The sequence below is a fragment of the Zea mays genome, chromosome 4 (genome assembly GCF_902167145.1).
Source record: "Zea mays cultivar B73 chromosome 4, Zm-B73-REFERENCE-NAM-5.0, whole genome shotgun sequence".
Classification (NCBI taxonomy): domain Eukaryota; kingdom Viridiplantae; phylum Streptophyta; class Magnoliopsida; order Poales; family Poaceae; genus Zea; species Zea mays.
In genome coordinates this window covers 28,669,468-28,681,108 of record NC_050099.1, presented here as the reverse complement: position 1 = coordinate 28,681,108, position 11,641 = coordinate 28,669,468, and the positions used below count along the sequence as shown (strand labels likewise).

At 47.6% G+C, this 11,641-nt stretch overlaps 1 pseudogene; it reads right to left on the bottom strand.

Moving 5' to 3' along the window:
• Nucleotides 1-8,745: 8,745 nt before the first annotated feature.
• On the bottom strand, nt 8,746-11,112 carry LOC109945488 (uncharacterized; annotated as a pseudogene).
• Between the last annotated feature and the right edge of the window lie 529 nt (nt 11,113-11,641).

Genomic DNA, 11,641 nt, shown 5'->3' with positions numbered 1-11,641 from the left:
CGTCTAGTTATTCGCCTACCCGTAACGCGCCTCGAGCATAAGCTTCGACCCTCGCGAGACCTTTCCCCGCCTCTTTCTAACCATGGTAAATTCATTATCGTATGTGATATTCTATGCATATTTACTTTATTTGTTCTCTTGTATGGTGTACTGTTTGTTTCCTAATTTGAATGGATGGATGTATGTATGCTTGCAATCGCATAGAGAACGATTCGGTCGAGGAGCCCGAAGAACTCGCAGGAGAAGCCCCTGAGCAGCAGTCGGTTGGTGGAGGCAAGTGTCTCTTGACCTATCTCTGTCCTATTCATTCTTTAATTCACCTCCCGCATTACACATTTATGCCTAAGGATTGCCTAGCTTTGTTATCCATGTCCTTGTTTACCTATTTGGGTTGGATTATTATTGTTTAGCTTTATGCTATTGCTCAAACTCTAATCAATGAACATGATGAGATTATCTATGATACGCTGTTTTCCCTTCTCTTATTATGATGTTGTACTTGTGGCCTTTAAGGGGGCTCGAGCAGTTTCTCGAGTGCCTCTCCGTAAGGACCTCTTCTATGGATGACCGTCCGGGAAAACAGTGCAACCATGAGGGTGGAATGGGGTGCCCTTAGCTGAATAATTAGAGGATCCGGGGTGTAGTTCGCTTAGCCGTCGTGCCGTCAATGGGGCTCGGTGTATGTGGCTCGCTCTGCCAAGCTTGGGTTTGCCCCCTTGGGGAGGAGTGCGGTGCATTTAGGAAACCTAACGGGCGGCTACAGCCCCGGGGAATCTTTGTAAAGGCTACGTAGTGATGCCCTGCTAGGCCACCTAGGTAGTGGTCAATGGGGAGTAGCTCTCTCCGGGCAGAAAGGGAATCACGGCTTGTGGGTAAAGTGCACAACCTCTGAAGAGTGTTTGAAAACTGATATATCAGCCGTGCTCGCGGTTATGAGCGGCCAAGGGAGCTCCAGTGATTAGTGGTACTTGATCAGAGACATTTTGGTTTACAGGTGGCAATGAGACTGATGGTTCTGGTTATGACTATGGTACTGGTAAGTGGTATTCTTTCCATTTGGAAAGGGTACATCGGGCTAATAACTTGGGTTAATGTTAAAACCTGGCTTTCTACTAGTAAATAATAATCTGACCAACTAAAAGCAACTGCTTGACTTATCCCCACATAAAGCTAGTCCACTACAGCCAAACAGGATACTTGCTGAGTATGTTGATGTGTACTCACCCTTGCTCTACACACCAAACCCCCCCATCCCCAGGTTGTCAGCATTGCAACCACTGCTCAGGAGAAGATGAAGCTGTGGAACGAGACTTCCAGGAGTTCCAAGACTACGACGAGTTCTAGGCGTGGGTTAGCGGCAACCCCCAGTCGGCTGCCTGTGAAGGCCGCATTTATCTACGTGTCTTTTCCGCACTTTGATTTATTGTAAAGACTATGTGGATGTCTCAAACATATGATGTAATCGACTATTATTTCCCTTTTTAATACTATTTGAGCACTGTGTGATGATGTCCATGATTATGTAACTGCTGTGTACGTGAATTGTTGATCCTGGCACGTACATGGTTCGCATTCGGTTTGCCTTCTAAAACCGGGTGTGACAGAGGCCTTGCTAGATCCGGACTGGGTGTTGGCCATGCAGGAAGAGCTCTACAACTTCAAGAGAAATGAAGTTTGGATACTGGTGCCTCGTCCCAAGCAAAACGTTGTGGGATCCAAGTGGGTGTTCCGCAACAAACAAGACGAGCACGGGGTGGTGACAAGGAACAAGGCACGACTTGTGGCAAAAGGTTATGCCCAAGTCGCAGGTTTGGACTTTAAGGAGACTTTTGCTCCTGTGGCTAGGCTAGAGTCAATTCGCATATTGTTAGCCTATGCTGCTCACCATTCTTTCAGGTTGTTCCAAATGGATTTGAAGAGCGCTTTCCTCAATGGACCAATCAAGGAGGAGGTGTACGTGGAGCAACCCCCTGGCTTCGAGGATGAACGGTACCCCGACCACGTGTGTAAGCTCTCTAAGGCGCTCTATGGACTTAAGCAAGCCCCAAGAGCATGGTATGAATGCCTTAGAGACTTTTTAATTGCTAATGCTTTCAAGGTTGGGAAAGCCGATCCAACTTTATTCACTAAGACTTGTGATGGTGATCTTTTGTGTGCCAAATTTATGTCGATGACATAATATTTGGTTCTACTAACCAAAAGTCTTGTGAAGAGTTTAGCATGGTGATGACTCAGAAATTCGAGATGTCGATGATGGGCGAGTTGAACTACTTCCTTGGGTTCCAAGTGAAGCAACTCAAGGATGGCACCTTCATCTCACAAACGAAGTATACACAAGACTTGCTCAAGAGGTTTGGGATGAAGGACGCCAAGCCCGCAAAGACTCCAATGGGAATCGACAGACACGTCGACCTCAACAAAGGAGGTAAGTCCGTTGATCAAAAGGCATACCGGTCTATGATAGGGTCTTTACTTTATTTATGTGTGCTAGATTTCAATCCGATCTAAGGGAGTGCCACCTAGTGGCCGTTAAGCGAATTCTTAGATATTTAGTCGCTACGCCGTGCTTTGGGATCTGGTATCCAATGGGGTCTACCTTTGACTTAATTGGATATTCAGACTCCGATTATGCTGGATGTAAGGTCGATAGGAAGAGTACATCGGGGACGTGCCAATTCTTAGGAAGGTCCCTAGTGTCGTGGAGTTCTAAGAAACAAACTTCTGTTGCCCTATCCACCGCTGAGGTCGAGTTTGTTGTCGCAGGACAGTGTTGTGCGCAACTACTTTGGATGAGGCAAACCCTCAGGGACTTTGGCTACAATTTGAGCAAAGTCCCACTCCTATGTGATAATGAGAGTGCTATCCGCATGGCGGATAAGCCTATTGAACACAGCCGCACTAAGCACATAGACATCCGACATCACTTTTTGAGAGACCACTAGCAAAAGGGAGATATCGAAGTGTTTTATGTTAGCACCGAGAACCAGCTAGCCGATATCTTTACCAAGCCTCTAGATGAGTCGACCTTTTGTAGGCTGCGTAGTGAGCTAAATGTCTTAGATTTGCGGAACCTAGATTGATTTATAGCATACATGTGTTTTATGCCTTTGATCATGTTCCTTTATGCATATTGTTGTTTATTAATGGTGCTCAAGTTGTACTCATGATCCCCGGACCTCACAAGTCCATTTGCAAGTGATGCACTTATTTAGGGGGAGGCATGCTACAACTTGACCCCTTGAGACTAACCGTGTGCTTGAGTTTGCTTGATTTAGCCTCAAAGGTGAATTGAAAGGGAAAAGGTGGACTTGGACCATGCAAGACTTCCACTGCACTCCGATGAGAGGGTAACTTATTCCAAGTTCATCTCCATGCTCTTATTGCCTTTTTACTCTTAATTGAAGATTTTGGTGAGGCAATGGGGTTCGAGGGCCAAAAATGATCCCGTTTTGGTGCTTGATGCCAAAGGGGGAGAAATTAAAGGCCAAAGCAAGAAATGGATCAGCTACCACTTGAGAATTTTGAAAATAGTAGAGTTAGAGCTTTTGTCAAAATCCTCTTATTGTCTCTTTTTGTCAAAAGTTGGTATCTTGTGGGGAGAATGTTAGATTTTGGGAAAAAGGGGGAATTTTTGAATCTTTAATCAATATCTCTTGAAATACCTCTCTTTATGTCTCAACAAGTGTGTTTGACTTAGAGATAGGAAATTGAGTTTGATTTTCAAAAACAAACCAAGTGGTGGTAAAGAATGATCCATATATGCCAAATTTGAATCAAAACAAATTGGTGTTCTCATTTGAATTGATGTTGCACTTCTTTTAGTTGCTTTTTGTTGTGTTGGCATTAATCACCAAAAAGGGGGAGATTGAAAGGGAAATGTACCCTTGGGACATTTCTATAAGATTTTGGTGATTAAGTGCTCCACACAAATGCTTTGAGTAATATTTGTGCCAAAGACTTAAGAAGTGCAAATCAAGAGTAAAGGTATGTTTCTAAGACTTAGTACATTGTTTTGGAGACTAATGTATTGTGTCTAAGTGCTAGAAATAGGAAAAGACCAATTTGGAAAAGACTTGGCTGAGCAGCTAAGACTCTGCGCAGTCTGGGTGCACCGGACAGTGTCTGGTGCGCCATGCTGACTCTTGCGAACTGGCTGCTCTCGGGTTTCGTCGGCGGCGTGCGGCTATAAATCACCGGACTGCCCAGTGGTGCACCGGACAGTCGGCCGGGCCAACGGTCGGCCGCGTATTCCGCGCGCGACGCGTGGCAGAGCCAACGGTCAGAAGGGGGCACCGGACAGTGTCCGGTGCGCCAACGGCTCTGAATCTCCAACGGTCGGCTGCGCCAAAATAGGAAAGAAATCCGCACCGGACTGTCCGGTGCGCCAGTCGACAGAAGGCAAGAATTGCCTTCCTGGAATGCTCTCAACGGCTCCTAGCTGCCTTGGGGCTATAAAAGGGACCCCTAGACGCATGGAGGAGTATACCAAGCATTCTCTAAGCATTCCTAAGCACCAAGACTCCAATTCCGCGCATTTGATTCTTTGTGATAGCAACTAGAGCTCCATTTGAGTAGAGAACTCTCCGGGTTGTGTTGTGAGCTCGAGTTGTGACTTGTGTGCGTGTTTGTGCTATGATTTTGTGTCTTGTGTGTGTTGCTCATCCCAGCCTTACTTTCGTGCTTCTTTGTGAACATCAAATTGTAAGGGCGAGAGGCTCCAAGTTGTGGAGATTCCTCGCAAGCGGGATATAGTAAAACAAAGCAAAACATTGTGGTATTCAAGTGGGTCTTTGGACCGCTTGAGAGGGGTTGATTGCAACCCTCGTCCGTTGGGACGCCACAACGTGGAGTAGGCAAGTGTTGGACTTGGCCGAACCACGGGATAAACCATTGTGCCTATCTGTGTTGATCCTCTTGTGGTTATCGTGTCTTGCAAGAACTCCTCTCTAGCCACTTGGCTTTATTGTGCTAACTCCTAATCAAGTTTTGTGGCATTAAGTTTCAAGTTTTTACAGGATCACCTATTCACCCCCCTCTAGGTGCTCTCACTTTCGGGTAAGGTAGTCTTCCACTAGCTTTCCTAATTAGTTAGCCAAGGGGTCCCATTTCTCCCTTGTGGTGGCACGTGTTTCTCAAGTTAAGCTCCATATTCCAATTAAAAATAATGATCTTGACATGAACATAAATAAAATAACAAAATAATTGGAACATGGATATAATGAAATATTAACCCTAAACCATGTAAAGCAATAGCAAAAAGTACCCAAGTGATTCAGGGGTAAACAAGGTAAAAGATAATCAGACTAGGGTGACCTATTGGGTCCCATCAAAATTAAACATATGCATGAATAAGTGATATTAAAGAACATTATTGGGTAAACAAAAGTGATCAAGGGCACAACTTGCCTGGCACTTGAGATTCCAGGTACCAAGATGATTCTTCAGATCCTCGCGACCTCACTGCTAGTTGTAGCATTACAAACAGACATGGTATAGACAAAATTAACATCACACCAAACATAAGTACAAACTGAATAATAATGATCTACGCACCGTAACGAGATCGTGGGATCGAGAACTACTAAGATCGGAGTTACGATTAAGGAGTTATGATTTTATAGAAGATCTGTGTGATTAAAATATTAAACTATATTAAATTGGTTAATATAAATCATATGAGAGATTATTCTATAAATAATTACCTCAACTTTAATCTAAATTATAAATTGACCATAGATCATATTCTAGTAGATTATAATGATAAGCAGTTTAACAAGACTAACCAACATAAGTTAAATAAAGATCTAATCATAAAATAATGAGACATGGTATAATAAATGTTGTTATTGCATAGTAAATATTCATATGAAGTTAACACAACTGGAATGGTTCAATTCGGAGTTAAAATAGGAAAGTTATGAATTTCCAAAGTTTTTATGTATTTAATATAAGATTAATTAGGGGATCAATTTTATTATTGTTTTTATGTCAAAACAGAGACACTATATGATGCACAATATTATTACAAGATTTTAGGGACTGGAATGAACTCAAAAGGATTTAATATGAATTTTCTAGGCATTAAACAAGTTCTTGCAATTAATTTGGTATTAAAAATCATTTTCTAAATTGATTTCCCTGTTTTATTAACTGTTTGGACTGCGCGCCAAATACCAGAGAGTTCCGGGGTGAAACTATAAATTTCTATAGACTCAGACTGTCACCAGAACGGACCGCGGGTTGATTCACCTAAAATACATGGTCTCTTTTGTAAATCGGGACGACTCAAAGGATACGGTGCACTACTAGCCGTCAGATATGTTGTCAATGTCCTAGATTAGATTTCCCTATCCGCGAACTGGCACGCACGTTTTGGCCACCGGATCTGAAATCGGCGGCACAGAACAGATCGGCCCTGCCCTGAAACAACACACGCCCACAACCGCCTTCATCAGTGATCAATGGTCCCTATTTAATGAACACTGAGTTAAATGTCGTTCGTCTGATCCGAGATCTACGGTGCGGATCAATCATACCCAAGTTGTACGCTCAATCTAATCAGAGTCGTTACTTGGCTGGTTGACAGCCAAGATCTCTCCCTCACACTGTTTCAACAGAACACCGGAGCCAGCACCAGGCACACCGGCGCCCACCGCCGACCACAGCGATCCCCTACCCAATTCCGGTGACCAAGCCCAATTGCGACCCTCCCCTAGGCGCAACCTGTTGCCTAACCCATGGCGAACCTGACCCTAAGCTCAATTCCATGGATGGGGCCCCACACACACTAGTCCTTCGCAATGGCGCGGTCCTACTACGCCGGAGCAACTACAACGGCGAGAATCCAACCATCCATAGCTCCAACACGGTCATATGCGGGCGCAAATCGGTACTACGAACCAAATGAACACGACGCTGACAGAAATTTTACCTTAGAGGGAGTGGTAGATCAACCCCGACGGTGAAGCCCGCGTCCACGGCCTTCTTCTTCGATTCCGATGGGCAATTCGCCCGCCACAGCCATCTTCCGATGCTAGGTCCCACGCGTGTGCGTTCCCTGCTTGCTGGCACTACCCGCGACCACCGCACGCACACCTCAGCGACGGTGGCCACAGGATACGGTGCGGCGATGCTACCCGATTTCTCCCCCTCGAGCTCTCCCAGGTAATGGCGACTGACTCTTTTGAGTTCTAGAGGACGGAAGGTGGTCAAGGGTTTTGGGTGATGGGGACGTGGCCTTAATACGTGCAGGTACGCAGCGGTCTAGCGAGCTCCGAGATCTCCGGCGAGCTTCTCGCGCGAGGTGGGCGCGGTCCGCGCGGAGAGATCCAGTACGCTCCTGACGAGCGGGTCCCAGCGGCCTGTGAAACGCACGCTCCGAACGGACAGTAGGCGCGGCTGCCAAGCGGCCCCATGCGCCAGTGTCGCACACGCCCCACACTTGCGCACCCAGTGGGACTGTCCATTGGGCCCCGCCTGTCGGCGCGCGGATCCCCCAGTTGGGTCGAGCGCGCGGAATAAATGGGCCGAGACAGAGAGATTGAGTCGAGGCACGCAGTTTCTCCCCTCTTTTTCTTTTCTATTTTATTTTTCCTATTTCCTTTCTTCTTTTCCAAATTCAAATTCCCTTTCAAATTCAAATTCAAACTTCTTGATAGATTTGTTTTCCCATTAGATATTCATCTTAGACATGGTAAGGTGAATTTATCTATTTTTAATATTTATTTTGTGATTATTAGTGCTTCTCTTTTCTCCAAATTCTAGGATTTCAAATTTAGGTATGAATTCTAAATTGAACATTAATGTCTTTCTATAAATTTTTATTACTCACATATGCACACACAAATAAAGTCCAGCATGATGCATGTATTATTTTTGGTGTCATTAGTTAATTAATGGCTTTTGGGGTGTTTGTTCACAAGTGGTAATAAATAGATGTAAAAACATATATGTAATCCAACTATGTTTCCATCTTACATTTTTTGGGTATTACATTTTTGCAGGTACTTCCTTGGATGATTGGTTGATGGTGTGACTTGGCCTCTATCAATGCCACCAGGATAGACGGTCGAGTGGGTTGCTGCTTCCACAGGAGAGGAACAGGAGTAGTGTGGCCAGGCTTCGCCGTGTTACTCGGTTTTCTCCATTAGTCATTTCTGCTTCACTAAAAACTATTATTACCGCTTTTGAAACTCCGATAATGTAATCACTACTAATACTTCTTAAATTTATGGTATTATGCTTTATTGTATTTCTCTATACCACACCCTCGAGTGAGCTAGTGGTATTCGATCCTTGGTAAGTGGCTTTACCGGACTAGATCCGAGGGACTGACGAGTTATTCCGGTTTAAGTGTGTTGCTGCCTTTAAGGGTGCGACTTGGGCACTTAAGCTGGAATAATCTAGGCGGTTCCGCCACAATTCCGTCGACGAAACCGATGTAATCCACCTTGTCCCCATTTGCTATGGTCACTCTTCTCCGTGGGCTTGTGCCTAGTACAATGTCCAACTGCTGCAAGGTGGTGTTATCAAGGAAATTATGGGTTGATCCTGAATCCAATAACATGCAATAAGTGATGACCCCAGATGGAGATAACAAGCTGCATGGTGTCTTCTGTTCGAGTGCCCATCCCTACTACTAATTAAGAATGGAGTGTGGGCGCCTGGCGCGGCCATGCCCCCGCCTCCGCCTCCCGTGCGCGATGCCCCAACAGCCCCACACCGACCCAGAGAAAGTGCCAGCGGTCACCAGAAGGTGCGCTTCCGCCGGAAGCGCCTGGCCGTTGCGAGGAGGCCAACGCCGAGGCACCTGGCCCACACGCCCACCTCCATCGCCCACCGCACCGTCTCCATCTCGACCTCCTGCTCCTCCTCCTCTGTATCCCCGACCACCTCCCACCCCGTCGTCGTCGCACTCACAGCGGCACCAGCCATAGAGGCCTGTGGTGACGTCCTCCTTCGGTATCCCCTCCAGCCGGGTGGCTCCGCACCGCATCCGGCCCCGGCCCCGGCCGGCCGCGCGGGCCCTGTCCCGCATCAGCACGCCGCCCTCCGCGAGCACCACCACATCCGCCACGCACACCTCCGGCGAGGCCAGCGCCTGGCGGCACTCCACGTGCCACCCCGCCCCCCGCGTCGAGCGGAGAAGACGCCCTCCACCGCGGCCTCCTCCCCGGCGGCGGCGAGCACCTCGAATCACGCGCTCGCGTACGCGTCGGTGGCGACCCGGCGGAGCGTGACCTTGGCGGGCACGCCTGGCGGGAGCGTGCGACTGTTTAGCCCCAGCGTCGCGCCCCCGATGGCCGGGTGGTAGGCCAGCGTGAGCTCCGCGGGCGTCGTGGCGGAGCAGGAGGAGACTGGAGAGGCAAAGGTAGAAAGCGTGGATGTCGAGGCGCGCGGGACGGGGGCGGGCGGAGGAAGCCGCCCTCTATCGCCGTGGCACGGCACATCGCAGAAACCGGTCGCTGAACCTGCATCGTCTTGCTGCTGCTCGGATGCTGTCCTCGTGGTCACCGAAGGGCAAAGCAGCTTGTGCTACTGGGATCTTTTGCTAATAAAAGCGGAGCGCGGGGGCGATAAGCGTCGGGCAGTGGCGGAGGGCGAACCAAAATTAAGGTGTTGCTACTGCAACACGAAATAGAAAAAAGTCACACAAACTTTTGGTGGAGATTAGACAAAAAATCAGTATTCATTTGGATTTGGTTCTGTGAGCTAAAAGAAACATGTTCAACACAGTTTTCACCATGCATGCCCACCTGCAGAAATGCAGAATCAATTTCAACATGCTCTCTACCCTGCTTACCCACCAGAATAACTCTTTCAGTAATCCAAAGGAAATCAAGGAGCTGGAGCGTTAAGAATTAGTATGGACCGGAGGAGCGTTAAGAATTAGTATGGACTGGAGTTCATCCAAACAACAAGCATGACGCTGGATGGGCAATTATGAAGTTATTATTATAATTATATGAGCATGCCTAACATTGGATGCCAATTACTAGCCAAACTAGCCATCAACACTACAATTGCAAGACGAACGAGTCACCTAGAGACCATACCCACTGCTTTCCGAATCACGATTCACGAATCACTCGAAAAAGGACATCCCAGAGGCCAGAGCAAGAGATCTCTAGATACTGTTGCGATTTTGACGGGCGACGGCGACGAGTACCTGGCGAGCGCAAGCACACAGGCAGGAAGCTCCCTAGCTCCAGGTGGAACAACTGCTCGGCATTGTTGTGCGTCAGCCACAAGCGGTGGGAGACTGGAGGCGAACGGGGGCACGACCGCCCGAGACGACAGAGTTGGCGGAGTGGCAGAGGCTCGGCGTCGGCAGCTTGCTCGACACTCATTGGATGTGTGGTCGCGTGGAACAGGGTAGAGTTAGCTAGGGATTAGATTTTTTTCACTGTTGATCTCTTCTCGGGCTGAATCAAGGTATTGCTTGAGCAACACCGAGCTATAGTGAGTCCTCCGCCCCTGGTGTCGGGTCGTCCGATGGTTTTCCGCGTGGCGCCCGGGGTTTTCTTTTCGTGGCTGAATCGGCCGAAACTGAGCACACGGTTTGGTTTGCATACCTTTGTTGTGGGTTCCGGTCTTTTTGTCTCTGCCTGCAGCAGCTGGGCTGGGCAGCGTTTAGCTGACGTCTGCGTGAGAGAGACCATCGTCCAGGCTGACTGCACGGGACATGTGTGTACTGAGTCTGAAACATGTCACCACCAGACCCGACTCCGGCCTCCATGCCATGCGAGCGTTGTGTTGCCACCGTAGCGGACCCTCGCCTCGTGGAGCCAAATTCTGTTTTCCCCGCCGCACTGTTGTTTCCTGTTGCGTCAACAGTCATAGATGGATACATAGCTTTCAAGTTTTACAAAAGCATCACAAACGACAATGCAGCAGCATAGCCACAGGGAAAAACACTGATACTCCTAATATGCAGCTAATTCTGCCCGTTCCTGTTGGATCCGTAAACAAGCTGGCTAATTCATCACTGCAGCAATGTAGTGAATGGGACTCAGTACCCGTTACATATTTATATCATCAATATAATATTAGTGTCAGAGTGGTATTTTACTACGGATTTTGTATATCATATTGACATTTGTCGTTATGTATTGATGTTTTATACTCACGTTGTTTGGTTGCTCGACTAGCGTTCAGCTGCTGCTTCTGCAGCAGTAGCTGATGCTGCTATGTCACGTTATATAAAAAGTAAATATTGTAGCATTTGCAGCTGCCACAGCCCTTAAACCATCACCAAATAAGTGAACTAATTTTTAACTTACGTAGCGAAGCACGGGCACATACCTAGTTAGTGCATGAAGTGAGATGACGGGCTCTGTTGCTGTTGCTTCCTCCTCATTGGTGGCCGTATCATCCGTATAATCAGAGACTTCCAGATAAAAAGTTGTTGACAACGATGGCCACACACGTACTGCTCATCACAATTGTAGTAGAGCCCCTGCTAGCGTCACTCGGCCATCTCGGGTGGTGTTAGCCGCTTGGAGGGGTAGACTAGTTGTGCTGGTGGTGTTGCTGTTGCGGCCTGCTTGGAGATTTGAGTTGTTGGCGTAGGGCGAGTAGTCAATCGTGGAGGTTTTGAGGTGGTCGGCTGGGAATGACTCTCCAAGACCTGGGAACGTCG